This window comes from Kogia breviceps, chromosome 16, assembly GCF_026419965.1.
Source record: "Kogia breviceps isolate mKogBre1 chromosome 16, mKogBre1 haplotype 1, whole genome shotgun sequence".
Taxonomy (NCBI): domain Eukaryota; kingdom Metazoa; phylum Chordata; class Mammalia; order Artiodactyla; family Physeteridae; genus Kogia; species Kogia breviceps.
In genome coordinates, this window is record NC_081325.1 from 27,701,269 (window position 1) to 27,727,724 (window position 26,456).

The window sequence follows — 26,456 nt, forward strand, 5'->3', positions numbered from 1 at the left end:
CAATACATAGTTCCTCTTTTCAAAAAGAGCTGACAAAGGTGGAGTAGCCACATCTCTTTGGGCACCTATTCCCATAGAAATGAGAGCATTTGTTTTATTCAGATTCTGACAAGAGTCCCCAGTAAATAACAGAAATAGCAAAGCTACAGACTCTAAATCACTGGGTGCCATACCATGCACTAAAAAAGAAAAAAAAAAAAAATCTGTTGAAGCTGAATCATTTAAAATTAAACAGCACCCAAGCATTTGAGAATATGCTGTTGGGAACAATTTTGCTTTGCATTAGGTAGCAGGATAAATACTTGTGTATCCTAATGTGATGATTTTTCAGCCATGGTAATGACATTCTGAAAATGGGGTACTGCTTTCTTGGGAGTAGGAGCGCTGCTACATCTGCTGACCTACAGAAAAATTCCAAAACATGAAAAGCCTAGGGGGAATTCAGTGCCAGGTGGCAGCAAGTATTTCTAGTTAACACACCTCTTAAATGCCTGTCACTGCAGGTGAAGGGCTAGAGCAACTGACAGGGCCTCTCCAGTGCAGATGGGAGAAGGTGCCAGCATTCTTTTGAGAATCCCTACTGACTTTTGAATATTCCATTTTACTTCACTGACATAGGCAACTTGAACAATGGCTAGCGTATATTTTTGTTATTGCTTTAGCAAGTTGTAATTTTAAGTTGCCCTTGTTGCAGGGACATTGCTTACTGTAGCTTTTTATAGTCAATAAGGACTTAAGTTCAGCTGCTCAGTTTCTAGCACTTTCCAGAGATCTTATGCAGGACATAGGAAGTGTTTTCCCTCAGGGAGCTTGCAATCATGTCATTGTTTCTTAATTGCTTTTAAAATATTGTTTTATTGAAGTGAAATTCACATAAAATACAATTAAACATTTTCAAGTGCACGTTTCAGTGATATTTAGTGGATTCACAATGTTGTGAAGCCCTTAGCTCTCTCCAGTTTCAATACTATTTTATGTCCCCCTAAAAATAACCAGTACCCATTAAGTAGTCACTCCCCAACACCCCATTCACTGGTAACCTCCTAATCTACTTTCTGTTTCTATGAATTTGCTTGTACTGAATATATTATATTTGTGTTTATAGAAATCATTCAATATGATACCTTTTTTCTGACTTCTTCCACTTAGCAGAATGTTTTCAAGGTTCATTCAAGTTGTAGTTTATATCAGTACTTTTTTCTTTCCTTTTTATGGTTTTCATGATTTGTATACATCACAATTTCTTTATCAAATCATCCATGGATGGGCATTTGTGTTTCTACCTTTTGGCTATTTTGCATAAAGCTGCTATCAGTATTTGTGTACAAGTTCCCTTATGGACATATATTTTCATTTCTCTTGGGTATATACCTAGAAGTTAATTGATGGTCATATGGTAACTCTATGTTTAACTTCTTGAGGAACCACCAAACTGCAGCCACTTTGGCTGCACCATTTTATGAACCACCAGCAGTGTATGAAAGTACTTATCTCTCCATATCCTTGCCTACACTTGAAATATCTAAAATATTGATATAAAGTCTTCATTTTTGAATTTTATAGCTGGAAATGAGTGCATCAAGAAAAGAAAAAAAATCTCAAATCAAAAGCCTAAATTTGTACCTTAAGAAACTAGCAAACTAAACCCAAAGCCAGCAGAAGGATGAACATAATAAAGATTAGTGTGGCGATCAACAAATAAAGAATGGAGAAAACAACAGAATGAACAACAACAACAAAAACTTGTTTCTTTGAGAAGATCAACAAAATTGGCAAGTCTTTTGCTAGACTGAGTAAGAAAAAAAGGGAGAAGACACAAATAACTAAAATTAGAAATGAAATAACCACTGATCTTATAGAAATAAAAAGGATTATAATACTATGAATAACTATTCATCAATAAATTAGAAAACCTTGATGAAATGGGAAAATTCCTAGAAACACACAAATCTCTAAAACTGACACAAGAAATAAAATATCTCAACAGACCAATAATAAGTAAGAGGTTGAATCAGTAGCCAGAAACCTCCCAATAAAGAAAAGTCCAGGTTCAGATGGCTTCACTGGTGAATTCTACCAACTATTTCAGGAATTAACAGCAACGCTACTCAAACTTTTCCAAAAAATAGAAGAGGAGGGAACACTTCCTAACACATGCTATGAGGCCAGCATTACCCTGACACCAAAATCAATGACCCCACAAGGAAACTACAGACCAATATCCCTTATGAAAAGAAACACAAAAAATTCTCAGCAAAACACTAGAAAACCAAATTCAGTAGCACATTAGAAGAATTAGACTCTATGACCAAGTGGGAGTTGTCCCAGGAATACAATGTTTGCCCAACATAAGAAAATCAATTAATGTAACGTGTCACATTAATAGCACATTAATGATCTCAATAAACAAAGAAAAAGCATTTAAAAAAATGAAAACCCCATTGCTAAAAACTCTCAGCAAACCAGGAATAGAAAGAGAGTAGTAATTTCCTTTTAGGCCAATTAGTTTTTTGTTTGTTTGTTTTCTTTTCTTCTGTTAAATATTGGGAAATTTAAATACAATTTCCTTCAGTTTATGCATTGTATTCATCAGCTATTGTCAAAAGAGTGATGCTTTAAATAAAATTTCCATATTCCAAAATTTTATATCTCCACAAAATAAGCATTTATTTTTCTCTTTCAGCTTAGGTTTAGCTGGGCTTTTGCTCAAGGCTGCACACTGGTTTGACATCACATGTCTCATTCATTCAGCTTAGACCAGAGAATAAGGTAGACCAGTCTCTCCAGGTCTAGTTCTCCTTGTTGAGAGATCAAACAGAGTCAAGATTATGAATAGAAATGCACAGTTTCTTAAGGCTTTTGCTCTAGACTAGCACAACTTCACATTCCTCAAATATAACTAACCAGGAAATAAAAAACTATATGGCAATCCAAACACCAATGGGTAGGTAAAAAGACTTTACTCCCTCTCTTACACTGCAATATCACATACCAACAGGGATTGAAGAATTGAGAAGGATATTCCAATCTACAAAAGCCTGTCTTTAAAAAAATGTAATATAAGAAAGTAGAGAAGGGAAAATGCCAAGAATGGGGGTGCTCTATAAAGACATATTTATATGAAAAATAGGCTGATTTCTGTAATATACTATTTCAAAATCTCAGTGGCTTAAAAACAAATTTATTTCTCACTCAAAATCAAGTATAGATGTTCCTGGTCTGTTGGTTTTTGGGGCGGCTCTCTTCCAAGTGGTGACTTGGGTATTCAGTCTGTTCCCACTTTCAAGTTTATCTTTCTGCCATCTATCTTGCAACCAAGAAGAGGAGAAGAAAAGAAGAAAAATGTTTGCCAAAAATGCTCAGGAGATTTAAACACCTTGCCATTGAAATGACACAGCACATTAGCTCACATTCTATCAGCCAGAACAAGTCACATGACCACCTACATGCAAAATTGGGGGTTAATAAATGTAATTCCTGGCTGGGAATTGATTTGTCAACTATATCACCACTCTATCTGAAGTCAGCAGAATCCCTGGTGATTAACCAGCTCTTTGGTTGAGGAGAGAATGATGGAATACAGTTATTTGACCAGGAACCCCTATCTTTCCTAAAGTTAATGTAAAATATAAGTTTTGAGATTGCAAATAAACTGTGTTGTTGGAGTTGTTGTTTTAATAAGAAAAACAGAGGAGTATGGGAAATTTGGTTTAAGTCCAACTACTCTGGTTTCTAGGTGGGTAATCAAATGCTATAATAATCAATAACATTTGCCTAATACATTTATTATTAACTTTAACGTATTTTATTTTATCTTTATACCAATTTTGTGTACTTTTGTATGTTATAATACCAAGAAAAACTGCTATAGAAATATACAAAGAGATACACTGAAAAACACTATAAATCAAGATAAAATAATAAACATATTCTAATAATCCACAGGAAGATAATATAAAATAAATTTGGGAATAAGAACCAGAGCAAATAATAAAATATCAGACTTAAGTGCTAACATATCAATAGTTATCTTAAATGTAAGTGGTCCAAATGTATCACTTGAAAGACAAGGATTAGCAGAGTGGATAAAAAATATGACCTGATTAGATGTGTCTTACGAGAAATTCACTTCAAAGTTAGGGACAAAAGTAGATTGAAAGTAAAAGGATGGAAGAAGCTATACCATGCAAACGTTAATCAAACAAGCAGGTGTGAGTGGCTATATTAAATTGAGGACTACAGAACAAAGAAAATTACTAGACACAGAGAGGGGCAATACACAAGAATAAAAGGATGAGAGGATAAAATCATTGCATAATGATATACAAGGCTAAATGTTTAACAACCAAACAACAGAGCCTTAAAATATATGAAACAAAAACTGTTAGAAGTGAAAAGAAAAATAGGCAAATTCACAATCATTACTGGGGATTTCAACACCTCACTTTCAACAATTTATATAAGCAGTAGATAGAAAATCAACAAGGACATAGAAAATCTGAAAAATACAATCAACAGATCTAGTTGGTATTTCTAGAACATATCACACAACCACAGCAGAATGCACATTTTTCAAGTGCTCAGGGAATATTCACCAACTCGATGACTCATTCAACAACTCGATGTTGTGCCCTGAAACAAACCTCAAATTTAAAATTGAGGTCAGAGAGTGAATTCTCTTACATCATGGAATCAAGCTAGAAATCAATAACAGAAATAAAACAGAAAAATCTCTAAATATACAAATATCAAAAAACACATGTCCAGGGCTTCCCTGGTGGTGCAGTTGTTGAGAGTCCGCCTGCCGATGCAGGGGACACGGGTTCATGCCCCGGTCCGGGAGGATCCCACATGCCGTGGAGCGGCTGGGCCCGTGAGCCATGGCCGCTGAGCCTGCGCGTCCGGAGCCTGTGCTCCGCGGTGGGAGAGGCCACAGCAGTGAGAGGCCCACGTGCCACAAAAAAAAAAAAAAAAAAAAAACCAAAACACATGTCCAAATAACCAATGGGTCAGAGTTAAAGTTTCAAAGGAAATTTAAAAAATAAATTAAACCAAATGAAAATCAAAACATGGTATACCCACTTATTTGGGATGCACCTAACAGTGCTAGAAGGCAATTTATGACATTAAATGCTTTCATTAGAAATGGGAAATGGCTGTGAATAATAATAAATGAATAAATGTGAATTTCCATGAAGAAATGGAAAAAGAAAAAAAAAAAAAAAAAAAAAACCCAAAGCAAGCAGAAGGAAGGCAATAGAGTAGAAATGAATAAAATTGAAAACAAATCACAAAATAGGAAATCAGTGAGACAAAAAGCTGAATCTTTAAAAAAAATAATAAAATTGATATCTATAGCAATATTGACAAAAATATAGAGAATTAAAACCACCAACATCAGAAATCAAATAGAAGATATTTTAAAGATTTCATAGCCAGTAAAAAGATATAAGGACATACTATCACCAAATACGTGCACATGAACTTGGAAAAAAATGACCAGTTCCTTGAAAACCACAAACTAAGTCAGCCAAAATGACGTACATAATCTACAATAGTCCTATAATGATTAAACAAATTCAATTCATAATTTAAAAGCTCTTGAATAATAAATCTCCAGACTAAAAAAATTTTACTGGAGAAATCTACCAAACATTTAAAGATAAATTAATACCAATTTTCTACAATCTTTTCCAGAAAGATTATCAATATTATATCAATATCAATGTTATCAATATTATTATCAATATTACTCTGATACCAAGGAGGGTAAACAGAAAGAAGAAAAGATAAGGTAGGAACATAAAGCTTTACTCCTAGTGACTAAGTTCTATCCATGCACATAATATATTTACTCAGTAACACTCAGCAGTGTAAGTCACTTGCTGTCCAGACTTGAGGAATCTGGGAAGACATACCTGGCTGTTACACTGCAACACTGGATAGGATCTCAAGGAGCTTTGGGAGGTAACACCATCAATATTACATATCCAAAAAAATGGGACAGATTAGGAGAACATTCTATCTCTGTTATATGAAATCTATCATTATTTTTTAGTGTGAAAACATGGGAGTTTTTCCAGTTTTAAAAAGTCTACCTAATGGGACAAAAGGAAGAGTAGGTTTCTCAATGTCACTCAAAATGTAAGTGGTTGATATATCAAAAGTATGTTTATATATAATAAGCATCTCAAAATTATCTTACAAGCTATGACAGTACCTAGTATGTTTAATTCTAAATAATCCTTGTAAATTGCTGTATGATGCTAATTATTATTTGTGATAATTAAAAGATAATAACATTTTAAAATGCTCAAAATATAATGACTTAACTTTGATAGAAGTTTATTTTCTTTCCCATAATACCGTGGCCAGACTAAGCTGGGAGGGCAGCTGGGTGGAACAGTCACTCCAGGACTTGGGTTCTTTCTAACTTGTTGCTTTATGATTCTCTGAAGCGTTGCCCTCATCTACCTAAAAATATCTAGGATATTAGCCTATTCATATTTTAGAAATTCAGAAGGAAAAATGAGACTAACTGAAGGGAAACTGATTGTATGTATATATTTGAGTTAGAGATCGTCCAACCATTTTTCAGATCACTTCGTCAAATTTCCCATAAGTCTGACATTGATCTCATAGCCACATCTTGCCAAATGGGAAATGTAATCTCTAACTGAATGTCCTATATCCGGAAATAAGGTGAGAAAAATTATTGTCCAATTTATGAAGAATTGTGATATAAGGGGTAAATGTGGGTACATGAGAATCATAAAATAAGAATTTCATGACTGAGACAAATAAGAAAACAAAAATAGAGAGGTAATAGAGTTAAATTCAACTAATTAATAATTTCTTATCAGTTAAAAATCTAAGATTACCAGAGTGGTTAAAAAATGTCTAACTAGATGAAATTTACAAGAAACTCATTGGAAATGTGATATGGGTAGTTAAAATTAAAAATAAAATGTACCATGATATGTATGGTGGTTGTATAGTTGTACTATGTGTAATAATTTATCTAGCTCTTACCTTAAAATCAGTAAACAATGTGTACTTCACTCTGTGACTGTTACACAGAAAAGGTTAATTCAGCGGGTCTGAATGGCTCAAAACCTGCATACGTATTTCAAAGAAAGGCTTATCTATGGAGAACAGTATGGATGTTCCTTAAAATACTAAAAATAGCATTACCATATGACCCAACAATCCCACTACTGGGCATATACCCTGAGAAAACCATAATTCAAAAAGAGACTTGTACCAAAATGTTCACTGCAGCTCTATTTACAATAGCCAGGACATGGAAGCAACCTAAGTGTCCATCAACAGATGAATGGATAAAGAAGATGTGGCACATGTATACAATGGATATTACTCAGCCATAAAAAGAAACAAAATTGAGTTATTTGTAGTGAGGTGGATGGACCTAGAGTCTGTCATACAGAGTGAAGTAAGTCTGAAAGAGAAAAACAAATACCATACACTTACACATATACATGGAATCTAAGAAAAAAAAAAGTTGTGAAGGACCTAGGGGCTGGATGGGAATAAAGACACAGACCGACTAGAGAATGGACTTGAGGATATGAGGAGGGGGAAGGGTCAGCTGTGACAAAGTGAGAGAGTGGCATGGACATATATACACTACCAAATGTAAAATAGATAGCTAGTGGGAAGCAGCTGTATAGCACAGGGAGATCAGCTCGGTGCTTTGTGACCACCTAGAGGGGTGGGATAGGGAGGGTGGGAGGGAGAGAACCCAAGAGGGAAGCAATATGGGAACATATGTATATGTATAACTGATTCACTTTGCTTTAAAGCAGAAAGTAACACACCATGGTAAAGAAATTACTCCAACAAAGATGTTAAAAAAAAAAAAAAAAGATTGACCCTTGACCCACTCCTAGGAGATAGCTTCTGAATCCTTGGAATATTCTGCCTGATAGGAATAGTCTGAGTTTTTGCATTCCTAAAGCTTTGGGCCATGCAGTATTTATGAAGAATACCTATTTCTGTATGCCTGGGGCTTTGGGCTATGCTGTATCAGTTTGACCAAATAAGTTTAGCTAACAATGTGATCTATGGTGAATGCCAGTCTTTGCTCTGGGATTTAGGTTGGAATGGTTGGAACCTGAGAGCTGAAGTCAGTCATATGAATGCTGTATGAATATATGACACACCCCCAATAAAATGCCCTGGACAGTAAGGCTTGGTTGACCTTCCCTGATTGGCAACAATTTGCATGTGTTGTCTAGTACTGTTGGAAGAATTGATTGCATCTGAATGTCACTCCCATGGGAGGGAACACCTGGAAGATTGTGTCTTCTTTCTCCTGGGCTTTGACCATGTGTTTTTTCCCTTTGCTGACTTAGGTCTGTATCTTTTTGCAATAATAACCTGTAACTATTATTACTGTATAATGGTGTAACTGAGTTCTGTATGTCTTTCTAGCACATTGTCAAGGCTGAGGTTAGACTTTTCAATGAAAAAGTGAAAAAGAAAAAAAAAATAAGGAAGGAAGAAAAGAGTTAATTTTAGAAGAAGTTAGAGAATTGAAAAGGAAAGCTATTTATTTGTTTATTTATTTATTTATATCCATAAAGCATCGGTATAGCAAAGTGGAATTATTTTTCTGTGGAGTCTGTTGTTCTGATATGTCTTGGCATAAGGTTAATGACAAGAAAGGATGTTAGCCATGTACTTAAGTGATTTAGAAAGGAAGAAATGACTTCCGAAGGACAAAAGATAATAACAGTCATGATTAGAGCTTGCTTTGTTCTTACTAGGAACAGAATGGAAGTCTCCTTAGTTCCAAAAAAGGCCAGCTAAATATATATATATATATATATATATATATATATATATATATATATATATATATACACACACACACATTTGTCATCTAATGTTGAGTCCCTATTTGATTAATTCGATTCATATATTCACTAAGTATTCATTAAGTGTCACCCATATTGTTATTTTGTTATGTTTTATGTGCATTCAGCCTTAGTGCACTTGAGGAATATATGCAAATGAAATAAGAAAATGGATAACTAATAAGAACCTGCTGTATAAAAATAAATAAATAAAATTTTAAAAAAAGAAATAAGATATGGCACTGGACTTTAAGATTCACTGTCTATTTGGGTAAATAGACATGCACATACCTAAGTCTCTAATTGAAGTTTCAGAACTTTGGTGACGCAAAAAAGAAGCATCTACTTCTACCAAAAAAACATAACTTACCAGAAAAATAGGTGATGGTGCATGTATATTAGTTCTTTCTGTCTCTTGGTAATGTGTGGGTGAGGCACAAGAATCCCAGAAGTGAGACACATTCATTATAGTGCCTGACCTGTTAACAAGGAAATTGTACCAATTTCCTTGACCTCACATGGCATCCTTCTGGCATAAACATATGGTGTTTATGATCATGGCAATTTAGATAATAAAAGAGGAAGATATAATTAACTAAGAGAAATGATATTCAAATGTCCACATCAGGGTGGTAGAGAAGGCATTTCAATCACTTTCTCCCCTCATTCAACTCTAAGAATGATAAGAAACAAAACTATAATTGCCCAAAACTATTTCAGATATTAATATATATGTTTACAAATATGAATGTGGGTATATGGTTTTCAGAATTCAGAGTAAACCCAAAACATTATTTTCAAAAATAAACAAAATTTTCCAATAACATCACATTATTTTACTACATTCCAGAATTATACTAGGTAGAAGGGACATAAAATTAAACAAAATAGATATGCTTTCTACCTTCACAAACCCACTGGAGGAGGCAGAAAGCTTAAATAATGATAATACATTATGTATTACTGCATCCGAAGTGCCCTGGGAATAATTACAACTATTACTAAAATATGTACCAGTAAAATAAAGCAACTATCGAAACCAACATAAATAGGACATAAGTCCCCAGGAAATTCTTCAGAAGGCTAAACACTAAAAAGGGGACTCATTTGATGATTATATTCATTTTTTTCATCTCTTCCATATGCTTTATATATATTTTAAAGCAAGAAGGTCAGTAAGCCTTCCCTTGAAAGCTCTGGATAAGCTCTATTTGTACATATCATCAGAGAGGCAGTGCTGTCACACAGATGGCCCCCTGGTCTGGGCAGCTTGACGAAAGTGCCTTTATGTTCCTAATTAACTAGTGAACAACTGTGCCAATTGCTTTGATACTTTTGAAACCTTCTGTCCTCAGACTTTTGATGAGCTGTTTATTCAAGAGCAATACCTGCCTGCTTTATTGGCCCCGGCACACCACATTTAAACGGCAGAGCTACAGTGAGATTGACAAGGATTCCTCAGTTCCAAGGAAGATCATCAGGAAGCATTAATCATATTCAGGTAGTCTGCTTTAGATCTCATTGACGAAAGGATAAAGCCTATGACTATAGAGTGCAAACATTTTCTGGCAGTAACTCAATAGATCTAGAGCTCACAGCTCAGTAATGAGCTGCCACACCAACTCCTTCCTTGACTCTGGGAGTTCCCAAATCTTTAGCAGTATTTAAAGAATCAAGGTTTCCAGGATCTCTACTCAACACTTGAAAAGATTAGCAGTAAATTAGATGCTGACATAGAGAGTAAATTAGAACACCAAATGATACCAGAATAATAAATGTTAAAGAGCATGCCAAATTATATTTAGCATACAAAGGAAAAATATGTAAATGAAGCCCAGAGCCCCAGACCAATTTTGTGCATATAATTGTGTGAAATGTAATGGGAGGGACAAATGTTAGTAGCTTTTTAAAAATTTCCTTGCCTGAGTGTAATGTAGATAGTCTCGGTGCCATATGATGAAATAACTATCTTTTTCATTTATAAGTGCAGGAGATTAAATAAAATGCCATTTTTCAAAATTAAAAATTATAAATCTACAAGCATCTTTTTGGAAAGGCTCTTTGCAAGTTAGGAAGCTAAAGTTTACCTTAGGACCAGTGGCTATGATGAAGAAGGGAAAAAGTAATACCAATGTCCAATCCTAAAACATTTCACAAGTAGCCAAAATGTTTCCTCTTAATAAAGGAGAATATTTAAATCAAGATATCTCAACCTTGGCACTATTGACATTTGGACTAGATAATTTTTGGTTGTGAGAGATTGTTCTGTGCATTGTAAGATATTTAGCAGCACCTCGGGGCTCTACTCACTAGATGCCAGTAACACTCACTCCTATTTTGTCAACCAAGAATGTCTGTAGACATTGTCAACTATCATCAGGGGTAAAGAATCACTGGTTTTGGGGTTTCCTTGGTGGTGCAGTGGTTGAGAATCCGCCTGCCAATGCAGGGGACACGGGTTTGTGCCCCAGTCCAGGAAGATCCCACATGCCGTGGAGTGGCTGGGCCCATGAACCATGACCACTGAGCCTGCGTGTCTGGAGCCTGTGCTCTGCAACGGGAGAGGCCGCAACAGTGAGAGTCCCACGTACTATTAAAAAAAAAAAAAAAAAAAAAAAAAAATCACTGGTTTAACTTAGAGAAAAATGACTTTTGGTCTGCTATATAATGTGTTATAGAATCATCTCTGCCTGCTTCTACCTCCTAAGTACAACTATAAAATGTAGTAATACCTTAACAGATGAACAAAGGAGAACTCTGAAATGTAGTAAGAGGAAGGGAAATTGGTTAGGAAGCTCTGGAGAGGGGGAACAATATAGCAGCAGAACTCTTACAGAATTCTACCCAACAGAAGAAGACAATCCAAGTCCATGCTTCCTGACCTCTGACCAAGGAACTAAAGGTGGGCCAGGTAAACTCATTCCTTACCAGGACCCAAGGAGAGTCCTCCAACACCACAAGGATATCCTTACTAAACCAGAAAGGATGATCATTGATCCATTTGCCATACTAACAGTAAAAGACCAGAGAAAGTTTGCTCCTTCTGCAATAGGCCTGAGGCTCTCTCATCCTACTTACTTTGTGACACTGCATGGCCAGGGGACAGCAAGCACCAGCAAGGAGTATCCTGCAAAACAAGCTCCTGGCTCATATTAGAATGGGGATAATAGGAGTTAGAATCTGTGGACTTGAGGATAGATCAATAAAATTTACCCAATCTGAACAACAGAGCCTCCAGGACCAGTGGGACAATATCAAAAGATACAAAGTTAGTATCACTGGAATCTCAGAAGGAGAGGAGAAAGAGAGTAGGCTGAAAACACATGCAAAGAAATTAAGGCTGAAAACATCACAAATTTGTTGAAAGACATAAACGCACATATTCAAGAAACTGAGCAAACTTTAACAGGGTAAATTCAAAGAAATTCAAGCAAAGACACATCAAAATTAAACTTCTGAAAACAAAAGATTTTGAAAGCAACTAGATAAAAATAACACATTACATATACGGGAACTCCTATTCAAATAACAGTAGATTTCTCATCAGAAACCAAGGAGACCATAAGGAAGTACCACAACATTTTTCAAGGGCTGAAAAAACTATCAACAGTTAATTCTATATCTGGAAAACTGTCCTTCAGGAATGAATTAGAAATAAAGATATTTTCAGAAGTAATAAAATTAAAGAAACTGCTACTAGCAGATTGATCCTATAAAAGGCTAAAAGAAGTTCTTCACACAGAAGGAAAATAATAAAATGATTGAAAGAATCTTAGAGCATCACAAAGGAAGAAAGAACAATAACATAAAATAAGTTACAAAAATATTTTAAAAGACAGCATTTACAATGCTCTCAAGATGACTAGTAAATCACAAATAACTACCAAGACAACTTTTGATACTTTTATAAAACTACCCATTTCTGTGTCCCAGACTTTTGGAATCTGAAGTGAAAGCAGGAAATAAGGAGCAACTGTAACAGAGGAACCGGTATAATTCCTTTGATAAATTCTCCAGCGAGCATTACTTTCCCTTTCCTCCCATCTTCTTAGGGACTTCTAGTTCCCCCTGTTGCTTCTTCTGTCTTTCTTGTCCTGTTACAACATTTAGTTCCCCTTTGTTGACATTTATTCTGTTTGAGCCTCCTTTTCATGAAAAACCCCAAATTCCTTCCTTGGACATCAATTCCCATATAGCTGTCAGTTATTGCTCTGGCTCTGGACTTCCTCTCATAGGCAAATTTTATTGAACATATTCATTTCAATTGATACCTCCATTTCCTCACCTACTACACACTCTACAACCCATTGCAGTCTAGATTCTTTCCCAGTCACTTCACTTAAACTGTGTGTGCAAGATCACAATCATCTCTTGGTTACAAAATTTATTGAGCACCTGAGAGTCCTTACCTTACTCAAACATTCAGAAACATTTGATGTTGTTGACACATCTCTACTTTGTGAAGTGCTTTTGCCTTCAGTTTACATAATATGATATTCTCCTGATTTAATGGATATAATTTTATATGGGGATCTTCTTTGAGAGACCTTTTACCTCTGCTTACTTTGGTCTTGGTTTGTAAATGAATCCCTGAAAACAGAGGACAAGGAGAGACTGAGGAAAGAGGCAGATCACTCCAGATTGGTAGGCAACAGGTGTAATAAGCAAGGGAACTTACATAGGAGGCTTGTCTTTGAGCAGCTACAAGATGAGTAGGTCTCTACAACCACCCACCAAATCTTAAAAGTTTATATGGAGGTCTTCACGGGGTTCAGTCACATATACCATCCAGATGTTTTCAACAACATATTGCTATCTCAAGGTTGTATCTTTTTTGGGGGGGAAGACAAGCATAGTGCACATTCCAAGGATGGAGAGGGTGTGTGTGAAGAATCTCAGATTGCCAAGTCCAGCTCTCAGGTCATCTGCAGTCTGGTTTCCTCAGTGACTTCTTCTGACACTTGTAATTCCTGATGTTACTCCCAGTTCAATACAAAGATTTTTGTTGTTGTTGCTTTGTTTTGTTTTTTTCTCTTCTCTTTCTGGATAGTTTACCCAGGTTTCCTCAGTGACTTCTTCTGACACTTGTAATTCCTGATGTTACTCCCAGTTCAATACAAAGATTTTTGTTGTTGTTGCTTTGTTTTGTTTTTTTCTCTTCTCTTTCTGGACAGTTTACCCAGTCATTATCTAATTATGGCTGAGTTATCAACAAACTACCATATTTCATTTCCTACATGACCATTTTCCCAAGCATAACTTCTCACCAACTTTGTTCCTTATTTTTGATCATGTTCTTATGTTGCATACAAAAATCACATAGGTTCAACTACCTAAACAGAAACCTGTTTATAATATTTGGCTCCTGTGTCTCTGTCTCTCTTCAGTTAGCAAGTTCTCTAGCTTCAACTTTGATACTTTGGAAATAGCATTCTCCATTCTTTCTAATCCATCACCCTAGTTCAAGACATCATTACCTCTTACCTGGGTTTCAGCAAACACCTCTTCACCAAGTTGCCTTCACCTAGCTTTGCCCTCTGCTTATCCATTAGGTTGCTCTTTACCCTACAGGGACAGTGTTCTCCCAAAACATAAATAGGATCATACCATCCCTTTACATTATGCCCTCAAGATAAAATTTAAATATACTTATCATGATATTCATATTTTTAATAATTACCCTCCATTTATTTCTATAGTATTTTCCATTATCTCTCCCCACCCTTTCTAATTATGAAGTTCTTTTAGTTCCTGAATACATCATGCTTAGTTTTACTCTTAAATAGTAGCATATCAGCTGCTTAGAACAACTTTTTCTCCCTTCCAGGTGCCCTCTGCCCTTTTATTCTGGTAAATTTTCATTTTTGAAACATCCTGCATGAATTCTTTCTGGCCTATTATTTTCTTTGTGCCCTCATGATACCCTACCGTCTGGGATTTACCTGTCTTAGCTCTTAACAGTTTGAGTAGGAATTATCTTATTTGTATATATCTCCCTACCAGTCCTTATCTTCTGCAGCTCATTGAAGATGGAGATTTTCTATATCTTACAATATTGTTTCTCAGTCCTTTTATTACTTGACACTTGATAAATTGTTGACATAATTTTTATCAGGAATAAATCAAAGATGACAATTCTAGAGTTATAAAGGAAGATGCAATGAACATATGCTGCTTGTTTTTATGAGATGATGATGATTTTAAATGGTAACCAACTAAATTGTATCTGCACAGTTTTGTGGTGAGTATAATCAAAGTACTGTTCAAATTCATTATCACAAAGCCATATACTCAGCAGAAGCTAACAGCAATCAATAAACTAAGTTGCTTTTTTTTCTTCTGGTTCATTTGAGTACCCCTCTTGGTCATCATAAGGCCTTATCATTAAGGCCAAAGAGGGGGGCAAGTTAAACTCAAAGCCTCCAGGGAATCCACATACTACATATTACCTTTTAGAATGCCTTTATTATATCACCAATTAATTCCTATATGACCCTTTCATTAATATTTGCTGAAAATGTACATTGATGATAAAAATTACATATAATATAAATGCTATATCCATTATAAGTGATAAATTTTATTTAGCATTTCATTTTCTTGGTCTAAAAACATTATGAGATTAGGAAATTGATGTAAATACTGTTTCTCCACTTTACAAGTGGTAGACTAAAACTCAGAAAAACATAGGTTATTTTTTTAAAACCCTCTTTTCCAACATAATGGAAGTTATCAAAATTATTAAATAATGGTAATATTAAAAACCAAATTGTCTTGGTATTTAAGGGTTGACTTTCAACCTATCTGGCCAATGAGATATAAAAGAGATTCTTCATGATACATTTCAAGTACACAGAGAATTATAGAAAATAATACAGAAAGAATGCTGAAAAATGTGGCTAAAACCTGACTTCTAATCATTGTAATGGGACTTGGCCATTTGAGGAACTAAAAGGCCATTTAATCCTCTTCTAATACTTGAAACATTCTTATATCAAATAAATAGCTTTTAAACTTGAAAACCTCCAAATATAGGAGACTTCCTCTCTCATGCTCAGAAAAGTTGTCATAAATGTTTTTACTTATAATGAAGTACTGTTTGACTCTCTTTAATATGTATCTATTAATGACAATCCTATGAAGTGTATAACAGAAGTTAAACCCTTATCTTCTATAATGAGGTTCTTTGGGGACTGCCCTGGTGGTCCAATGGTTAAGACTCCACACTTCCAATGCAGGAAGCAGGGTTCGATAACTTTTCGGGAACTAGGATCCTGTATGTTGTGCACAATGCAGCCAAACGAAAAAAAAAAAAAAAAAAAGAGAGAAGAAGCTTCTCTCTTCTACCATTAAGTCCTCCCTCCTCTTCATCTATACATTCATATTATACCAATAGTTCCCTTTCCAGAGTGCAGGGTTTAAGTTCAGTTCCCATCTAAGGGAATAACAGGGCATTCTTTCTCTTCTGCCACCCAGCTCCAGGAGTGAGAATGTTGATTTGAAATCTCTATCTCACTAGAGTCTCTTCCAGACTTTTACTGGGCCAGGGAGCTCAATAGTAAGTGGCATCAATTGTTGTGACCACAATAGGAACCCTACCAAGCCATGTGTCTGCAGACTCACAGGCACAGAGGTTGTGTGTAAAGCCACTGCCTTCCAAGCTCTCCCTATCTGCAGGAATTAAGCTGGTTTCCAGTGAGATGAGTGAATAACATCTTTTATTTTGCCCATGAGGCTGAGGCTCTGATTGCAGATGTAGCCTGCCTGAATTGAATTCAAGAATGTGCCAATGGATTAGGATTTCTACTCTGACATCAAACCCAGGTACTTCCTGGTACCTGTGTGCAGTATCCATTTCCTGTGCCAACTCCCAAGTCTTTAGCTACTCTTAAAATGTAAGGGATAGGGCTACTGAGGCCTCCACTAACTGAGAGACCAAAAATCTCAAGCACACATTGTCTTCTCCCTATCTCTTCCTGAGTCCTAGACTTTTGTCATTTTAGAAACTCATACACCAAAGAGTTGACTGTATGAGACATCCAACACACTCAAGTAATATACCCACTCTCAAGGGCAAACATTCACCTTACATGAACTTAGGACACTTAATTTCTCCCCTGATTTATTTTTATCTATAAAATGAGAATAATAGCTTATTTTCAAAGTTGGTATAAGATTAAAGTGTGGTTATAAATATAAAATATTTTAAATATTACATGGCATAAAATATGTGCTTTATCATAGTAAGGTTTTGATCTTGATGTCTTCAGGGTACCTCCATCAATCAATAAACGTCCCCATTTTTATCCTCATCATAAAAAAAAAAAAAAAAAAAAAAAAAAAAAAAAAAAAAAAAAACCACCTTTGCTACCCACACAGCAAGGATGTGATACCTGAATCTTAAGATGGAGGCCTAAGTGCATTCTGGGAGTCCTACTCCTGCCTTCCACTTATTGGGTGACCTAGTTGCCACTGTTTGGCTGGGACCTTCCTGGTTTTAGCACCAAAAGTCCTACATCCAGGGAAACTCCTCAGTCTCAGGCAAACTGGGATGGTTAGTCACCCTATACTTTACCTCCCACCCCTTCTAGTTTCCTGAACACTTTCCTACCCTAATTTCAGCTATCTGTAGTGACTCAAAATTAGTTTAGATTAAAGGGTAACCATCTGGTATCTTGATGGCTAATGCAGAAAAAAAATTCAAGGTTAACCTCACACAGGGTATATTGCTACATTCATGAATGCCCTTGATAGATTTAAATAGAGTTGTTATCCCCTACCTCCCATTCTGGATTCAATGGTTTTGTGCTGGTTCCTGAGGGTCACCAACTCTTTCCTCCTAAATTATTACATACTGTGCTTTTAGTAACCAATTCTAAAAATAAACCTCTGAAATTTTTAGTATTGAGTTCTTCCCCCTTTTGAACAATGGGGCTAGAGTTAGACACAGTCTCATACAGACGTCTCCTCTCTTGTGTCTAGCAGAGCTCATTAACTTGAGCTGCTGAAACTCTAAGTGTCTTGAAAAGTATACAAGCCACACACTTGAACTCAGACCAGCTAGGTTTTCTTTATAATCTTCTTACTTACATTAGATTCCAATTTCTTCTTCTCAATGCTCATCTTACCTCTCCCAGTTGCGAGTTCATTTTTGCAAGAAGTCAATAATTAACAATATTTACTGAGTGCTTGTTATAGGCTAACATCCGTGATCAGCACTTACATTGATTTCTTACCTTAATCCTCAAAATGACTTGATAGGTAGATAATATCCCCATTTTCAAACTGGGAAGGAAATGTCCAGATGGGGTTAGATACTTTCCCTAGGATTATGCAGCTGGAAAGTTTTGAAAGGGAAATTTGAATTTAGGTTTTTCAGACCTCAAAGCAAGTGATCTTCTTTAAGCACTAATAGAAGAAAACTGCAATTGAGACATTTCTGCCCCTGTAAATATTATGCCATGTATTCAATGCCTACATCTTCTTTTAGTCTCATTAATCTGACAAAGTACCCAATTGGCAGCACTCTTCCAAAATTATTTTGAAAACAAATAGTGCATAAGTTTAAGTACATCAATTTTAAGTAACTTTTTCAACTTTCAGAAGTCCTTGTTTAATTACCTCTTGATTCTAAGTCTTTTGATTCATGAATACGTTGCTGCATGGTTGCATTCAGTAGTTTATGTATTAACTCACTTATCTATATATATATATGTACACATATCATAGATACATATATTCACCAGAATAAATGCATTTGAGAACATTTATATATTTTAATAGATCTTTACTGGATTATAATTGCTTCATAATACTGTGTTAGTTTCTGTTGTACACCAAAGTGAATCATCCATATGCATACACATGTCCCCATATCCCCTCCCTCTTGAGCCTCCCTCCCATCCTCTTTATCCTACCCCTCCAGGTCATCGCAAAGCACGGAGCTGATCTCCCTGTGCTATGCTGCTACTTCCCACTAGCGAACTATTTTACATTTGGTAGCATATATATGTCAATGCTACTCTCACTTTGCCCCAGCTTCCCCCTCCAACCCCGTGTCTTCATGTCTATCCTCTATGTCTACATCTATATTCATGCCCTGTAACTACGTTCATCAGTACCATTTGGTTTTTTGTTTTTGTTTTTTTAGATTCCATATATATGCGTTAGCATACAGTATTTGTTTTTCTCTTTCTGACTTACTTCACTCTGTATGACAGACTCTAGGTCCATCCACCTCACCTCACTACAAATAATTCAATTTCATTTCTTTTTATAGCTTGTAAATAAAAAGCCCTCATGATAAACATAAATTGAGACACACTAAAATTAAGAAGTGTAGACCAAAGAAAACATAATTTTAAGTATAAAAACATCATTATCAATGTCTTTTTCTGTTTAGTAAAGTGAATCATGGGGGTCAATACTTCCAGAAATGGTTTGAATCTAAGGTAGCTTTTCAAAAATTCCAAAACTTTCTTATACAAATTTTCCCCCAAATCGTGTCCTGTTAACAGAAATGTAGCCTAATCAAGCCCAACCAGTTGAGCATCTACCCTTAGAACAGGAGTTGAAGAGAGATAAGGAGTCACGAAAAGTAAGTCAAGCCAGTAAGAACCAAAGCCAACAGCTCATCCTGAAGTGGGAATCCCAGCCAGTCTACAGAATGGACTCTGGTGGAGAGAACATTAGGACTATTCCTTTCCATCATCCAATAGTGTGTTTCTCTTCTTTGCCCTTCACCTCCCCTTCTCAGTTCTTAATTCCATTTATATGTAATTCCCATTCTTGACTTTATGATTCTTCTGTGTCATGTCCTAAACTCTCTAATTGATTTCATCTTTCCACAAATATTACATTTGGTGTATCCACTGAATGGGATTTGAAGAACCTTTATTTGTTCACAATGTACTGGCCTTCCCTGATGCTGATTATTATCTTAAAAATATTTTCCAGTACCCAAGAGTCAAACATTTTGTGCCCCAATTTTGTTTTCCCCTAACAAAGTATTGCTTACACATACATGATACCCTTTCTATCCTCCTTGAACAGTCTCATCTTCTAGGCTATGACTATGTGCAACATTCTTTTATTCTATCTATAGACAAGTTATAAAAGAAATCCTCTTTGTTGTATCACTGAAGTCTTCTTGTTTATTTCTTTGTATCAAGGTCTATATGACAGAATGGGCCATTTAGGATTATGGTGGCTGATTTATTAGGGTGTGTACTGGCTACTGACATTAATGGGAAATATTATGTTCTACACTTGGATTTTCCAAGGGCTAGTAAGTGACATCAACCCCAACTAATAGGAAATGGATGAATAAATATAATAATTTCCCAATAAGTTATTTTCCCAACTTAAATTCAGACATCTTGTGATATTGTGTTTGCTTTTTGGAGAAATGATGCTCATATTATTTTTCCCTAAAAAATAGCTTTGACCTGCGAACAGGCAGGATTAGTTTGATTGTGGTTGGTTTATTATGTAAACTCTGCTAAAATTCTTATCTGAACTGAATTCTCAGAACCACAGATAATTCAGAGTTGCATACCTTACTTCCTAATAACAATTAACACAATGACATAGAATAAACGGGCCAGAAACAAACTGATTTATTGAGTTTATTTACTCTCAGAATGCTAGCTTTAGTTATGTCAAAACAAACCAACAAAAAATATTAATATTTGTCTTCTCCCAAATATCTTTGTGCTTTCATGAACTTCATTTATTTATTTCTGGTAGACCGTCACTTTGGATCGATTTGGCTTAATTCACTTATCAAATAAGGGACCAAAAAGTATTATGTCCATCACCTCAAAATTTATGCCTAAAATAAGAAAATTTGTTTAAAAAGTCCTAACATTCTATTTATATGTATATGGAAATAACCTGTGTTTTGAACTTGTGTTATATTCAGTGTCCCCTCTATGGAAGAACTATGTATCTGAACTCCCTTGAATTTAAGTATTCCACGTGTATTAGTTTTCTATGGGTGTCATAGCAAATTATCATAAACTGAGTGGCTTAAAACAACAGAAATGTATTCTTTCACAGTCGAGGAGGCCAGAAGTCCAAACCCAAGGAGTCAACATGATTGGTTCCTTCTGGAGGCTTTGAGGGACAAACTGTTCCTTGCTTCTCTCCTATCTTCTGGTGGTTGCCAGAAATCCCTAGTGTCCCTTGGTTTGTAGACGCATCACTCTAATCTCTGCCTCCAATCTTCATATAGCTTCTTTCTCTGTATGTCTGTGTGTCTTCCTGTGACTTTTATATTAGGACTTCAGTCATTGAATTTAGGGCCCACCCTAATCCGATATTACCTCATCTTAATTTAACAAATTATACCACAAAGATCCTATTTCCAAGTAAGTTCATATTCTGATGTTCTAGATGGGCATACTTTTATTTTGGCAGAGGTTGGAGGGGGTCTTTATTTAATTCGGTACATTACACTACTTTTTTTCTTGCTGTACGCAGGCCTCTCACTGCTGTGGCCTCTCCCGTTGCAGAGCACAGGCTCCGGACGCGCAGACTCAGCGGCCATGGCTCACGGGCCCAGCCGCTCAGCGGCATGTGGGATCGTCCTAGAACGGGGCACGAACCCATGTCCCCTGCATTGGCAGGAGTACTCTCAACCACTGTGCCACCAGGGAAGCCCTGGGTTTAAATTTTAAAAGCTAACACTTGGTTTGCCACCCTCTCTTACTTTTCTCCTGACTGTGCCAATTAAAATGCATATTAAAATTAACTCTGCATATTAAAATGGAATCTCCATCAGCCTGGAAAAGACATGTGATGTAACAAATTTCACGAATAAGGCATAGACATTATTCTTTTAAGACACTGAAATGTTCAAATGTTTCTTTTCTACAGAATAACTTGGCCATCATAATTGTTGTACAAAAATTAATTTTGGATCAAAGGTGCTCCCTTAATAGACAACTGAAAAATGTGGCACTGGATTTGAGGCTGGGAATTTGAAGCACGAGTTCTTTGTTTGTTTGTTTTGGGTTTTTTGTTTGTTTGTTTGTTTGTTTTTGCGGTACATGTGGTCTCTCCCGCTGTGGAGCACAGGCTCCGGACGCGCAGACTCAGAGGCCATGGCTCACGGGCCTAGCCACTCCGCAGCACGTGGGATCTTCCAGGACCGGGCCACGAACCCGTGTCCCCAGCATCAGCAGGCAGACTCTCAACCACTGCGCCACCAGGGAAGCCCAGAGCATGAGTTTTTTTTTATCAGAACCTAGAAGGATGGTGATGCATGTCATGCAGTGATTAACTAGTTAGAAAAAGTATCATATGTGATAACTTAAAAGGAAGATATTGTACCTACTAAGCTTTATTTGTGAATGAAGAGGTGAGAAACCAGTGCTAGTAGCCTGAGTTTCTTCCTGTTGGTTGCACTTGCCAGGATGATGTGAGAGAGGTGAGTTCAGAAAAGAACTGTTCTGCAAGCAGAACTTAAGGGAAACAGAGAGAATACACAGTGGAATGGCTGTCTGTGTTGGAAGTTTAACTGGCACTCATCTCCCTTTAATATATAGAACTGACAAGGCAGCTGAATAAAAATAACCAATTAAAATTCAGGCTTAAAGACCAATATCAGGGTGTAGTTATTACACCAATTTTAAAAACTCTTAATGGGTATCATTTTCCCAGGAAATTCTTTCAGTTGGAAAAATATGGTTTAAAGAAAAAAGAAAAAAAATGGCATCTCTCTCCTATGGAAGTATGATAGGCTTAAGTTACACATATTAAATCCAGGGAAAGAGGCATGCTTCCAGAAGAACCAGTGTGTCTCTTGACACATGAGACTCACAAGAATCAAGTAAATAAATCGGTTAACTTTTTGGCAGAATTATACAAACCAGCAAACCATGGACCTAAGATAATTGGCTTTTTGAGACTTAAAAGTTGGACCCCCAAATTCTATGGACAAGAAACAGGCAGAGATGATCAGCTAAAAGAAAAATGTCCATATAATATCAATAAAATACATCAGCCTTCTTACTGGCAAAATTAAATTATCCTAGGAAATTATTAATTAATTTTAGCTATAAGTAAGATTCTTCACTATATTTTCCAACAAGAAAACCCATTGAATTTTCTGGTAGTTATTGATAATTACTGATAATCTCTAATTTATATAACACAGAATAAATATATTCTATATACATTTTTATACCTATGCTTCCATGTATTTGGAAAAGCAGTTAAGCTAATAATAAGAATGGAAGCAAACCTTTGCTTGAATTTAAATCCTTTGTGTTTTTGGCTTGCTTGCTATAAGATATAGCATGGGAAAAGTTTCAGCTGGCTTTCAAAATGCAAATTTAGGGGAAATTTTAAAAAAGAATTTTTCTTTCGGTGTTTTAATAACTGAAGATTAAAGCAATGTTTTCCATTTTCTAGTTAATTTTTTTTCCTACTAGAAAACATTGCTTCTCTTCAAAGCATGCTCTTATTTTAGCAGCAGGTACATTCGAATATTTTGGTAGGACAATTAAATAAACATGCCCACAATGCCAGCTTGAATATGCTGTTTCATGCTGCTAAGCCTGACTGAATCAGGCTGTGAGTCCCACTCTTCCTAACAGCAGTAGACACAGTAAGAAAGCAGAAGGCAATTCAGGGGGAACAAAACACAAATCTTTGTATCGTATGGTAAATAAAACCAGGTAAATCTGATTTCAGAACAATGCACACTTTTTTTTTTCTTTTTAACATCTTTATTGGAGTATAATTGCTTTAAAATGGTGTGTTAGTTTCTGCTTTATAACAAAATGAATCAGCTATTCATATAAATATATCCCCATAACTCCTGCCTCTTGCTTCTCCCTCCCACCATCCTTATCCCACCCCTCTAGGTGGACACAAAGCACCAAGCTGATCTCGCTGTGCTATGCGGCTTCTTCCCACTAGCTATCTATTTTACATTTGGTAGTGTATATATGTCCATGCCACTCTCTCACTTTGTCCCATCTTACCCTTCCCCCTTCCCGTGACTTCAAGTCCATTCTCGAAGTCTATGTCTTTATTCTTATCCTGCACCTAGGCTCTTCAGAACCACTTTTTTTTTTTTTTTTTTTTTTTTTTTTTTAGATTTTATATATATGTGTTAGCATACGGTATTTGTTTTTCTTTTTCTGACTTACTGAACTCTTATGACCAACTCTAGGTCCATCCACCTCACTAAAAATAACTCAATTTTGTTTCTTTTTATGGCCGAGTAATATTCCATTGTATGTATGTGCCGCATCTTGTTTATCCATTCATCTGTCAATGGACACATAGTTTTATCAATTTTGTTTATCTTCTGAAAGAACCAGCTTTTATTTTTACTGATCTTTGCTATTGTTTCCTTCATCTCTTTTTCATTGATTTCTGATCTGATCTTTATCATTTCTTTCGTTCTGCTAACTTTGGGGGTTTCTTGTTCTTTTTTCTCTAATTGCTTTAGGTGTAAATTTAGTTTGGTTATCTGAGTTGTTTTTTGAGGTAGGATTGTATTGCTATAAACTTCCCTGTTAGAATTGCTTTTGCTGTACCCCATAGGTTTTGGGTTATCGTGTTTTCATTGTCAATTGTTTCTAGGTATTTTTTTAATTTCCTCTTTGATTTCTTCAGTGATCTCTTGTTTATTTAGTAGTGTATTGTTTAGCCTCCATGTTTTTGTATTTTTACAGATTTTTTCCTGCAATTGATATCCAGTCTCATATTTTTGTGGTCAGAAAAGATACTTGATATGATTTCAATATTCTTACATTTACCAAGGTTTGATTTGTGACCCGTGATATGATATATCCTGTAGAATGTTCCATGAGCACTTGTGAAGAAATTGTAATCTGCTGTTTTTGGATAGAATGTCCTATAAATATCAATTAAGTCCATCTCATTTAATGTATCATTTAAAGCTTGTGTTTCCTTATTTATTTTCATTTTGGATGATCTGTCCATTGGTGAAAGTGGCATGTTAAAGTCCCCTACTATGACTGTGTTACTGTCAATTTCCCCTTTTATGGCTGTTAGTATTTGCCTTATGTATTGAGGTGCCCCTATGTTGGGTGCATAAATATTTACAATTGTTATATCTTCTTCTTGGATTCATCCCTTGATCATTATGTAGTGTCTGTCTTTGTCTCTTGTAATAGTCTTTGTTTTAAAGTCTATTTTCTCTGATATGAGAATTGCTACTCCAGGTTTTTTTTTCATTTCCATTTGCATGGAATATCTTTTTCCATCCCCTCACTTTCAGTCTGTATGTGTCCCTAGGTCTGAGGTGGGTCTCTTGTAGACAACATATATACGGGTCTTGTTTTTGCATCCATTCAGCCAGTCTATGTTTTTTGGTTAGAGCATTTAATCCATTTACATTTAAGGTAGATATTGATATATATGTTCCTATTACCATTTTTTAAATTGTTTTGGGTTTGTTATTGTAGGTCTTTTCATTCTATTGTGTTTCCTGCTTAGAGAATTTCCTTTGGCATTTCTTGTAGTGCTGGTTTTGTGATGCTGATTTCTCTTTGCCTTTGCTTTTCTGCAAAGGTTTTAATTTCTTCATCAAATCTGAATGAGATCCTTGCTGTGTAGAGTAATCTTGGTTGTAGGTTTTTCCCTTTCATTGCTTTAAATATGTCCTGCCACTCCCTTCTGGCTTTCAGAGTTTCAGCTGAAAGATCAACTGTTAAACTTATGGGGATTCCCTTATATGTTAATTGTTACTTTTCCCTTGCTGCTTTTCTTTTTTGTTGTTGTTGCAGCACATGGGCCTTTTGCTGCTGTGGCCTCTCCTGCTGCGGAGCACAGGCTCTGGACGCACACGGCCAGTGGCCACAGCCCACGGGCCCATCCACTCCACAGCATGTGGGATCCTCCTGGAATGGGGCATGAATCCGTGTCTCCTGCATTGGCAGGCAGACTCTCAACCACTGTGCCACCAGGGAACCCCTCCCTTGAGGCTTTTAATATTTTGTATTTGTATTTAATTTTTGATAGACTAAGTAATATGAGTCTTGGCATGTTTCTCCTTGGATTTATCCTGTAAGGGCCTCTCTGCATTTCCTAGACTTGATTGACTATTTTCTTTCCCATATTAGGGAAGTTTTCAACTATAATCTTTAAATATTTTCTCAGTCCTTTTTATTCTCTTCTCCTTCTGGTACCCCTATAATTCTTATGTTTGTAAGTTTAATGTTGCCCCAGAGGTCTCTGAGATTGTCCTCAATTCTTTTCATTCTTTTTTTTTTTTTTTTTTTTAATGTGCTCTGTGGTAGTTATTTCCAATATTTTATCTTCCAGGTCACTTATCTGTTCGTCTGCCTCAGTTATTCTGCTATTGATTCCTTCTAGAGATATTTTAATTTCATGTATTGTGCTGTTCATTTGTTTGCTTGCTCTTTAGTTCTTCTAGGTCCTTGTTAAACGTTTCTTGTATTTTCTCCATTCTATTTCCAAGATTTTGGATCATGTTTACTATCATTACTCTGAATTCTTTTTCAGGAAGACTGCCTATTTCCTCTTCATTCGTTTGGTCTGGTGGGTTTCTATCTTGCTCCTTCATCTGCTGTA